General features: G+C 39.8%; 1 pseudogene; it reads left to right on the top strand.

Moving 5' to 3' along the window:
* The first annotated feature begins 200 nt into the window (after positions 1-200).
* Positions 201-955, top strand: part of LOC101570232 — a 9,011-nt pseudogene continuing 8,256 nt past the window's right edge.

The raw sequence follows: 955 nt of genomic DNA on the forward strand, positions 1-955 counted from the left end.
TAAAACATTTGGAGTTATATTTCTGGCAGAGGACTTGAGATATATATATATATATATATATATATATATATATAAAAGACAAACTATCCAATTTAAAAATGAAAAAAATTTAAACAATGAACCATAGAATGCTAGTGTGTTGACCTCATTTGGAGACTGGAGACCAGAGCCGCAGCAACACCGGTGGTGATAGGGCCACTATGAATAGAACAGCTGAGAAGAACGCGAAGCGGCTCGAGCTCTCCTACACTTTGGGCATCAGGAATATTGGGAAGTCTGTGAACACATCTGTGATCCGGGGATTTCAGGCAAGGTGGGACGTGAAAGCACGGGCCCCCATAGAGATGAAGTCTTACACTGTTGTATTCACCATTGCCAGAGAGTGGAAACAACCTAAATATCTGTCAATAAAAAAACAAAACAAAACCTGGTAATAGCTTATCCAACTGAATACTACTTGGAAAGCATAGTCTATTGATTCATAATACGATAGGTACCAACCTCAAGATCATTCTAGGACAAAACATTTAGGAGGCTGGGTATGAGGATTCTGAGTTCTAGGCCAGGCTGGATCATATGGCAAGTTCAAAACTGGCCTGAAATACATAATAAGACCTTATCTCAATAAAGAACCACAAAAACTTACATTCTGTGAAATACTTTTTTTTTTAGTTTAGGACAGGGTGTACAGAGTTTCACTGCATAGATTGAACTCCTGTTTACAGCCTCCCAAGTGGTGGGATTACAGGCATGTGCCACCAGAGCGAGTCTCAATTGCGGTCTCGGCTCATCCCCGGGGCAGGGCCAGCATGGCAAGCCTGGAGATCGAACTCCCAGCCCCTCTGTCTGCCTAAGCAGGTACTTTTTTTTTTTTTTTGACATCAGTTATTTTTATTTTAAAGAAAGAAAAAAAAATAAAAACAGTGGTACAAAATCTCAAAACAAGATTTTAGGA

Source organism: Octodon degus, unplaced genomic scaffold (assembly GCF_000260255.1).
Source record: "Octodon degus isolate 3935 unplaced genomic scaffold, OctDeg1.0 scaffold00220, whole genome shotgun sequence".
Classification (NCBI taxonomy): Eukaryota; Metazoa; Chordata; class Mammalia; order Rodentia; family Octodontidae; genus Octodon; species Octodon degus.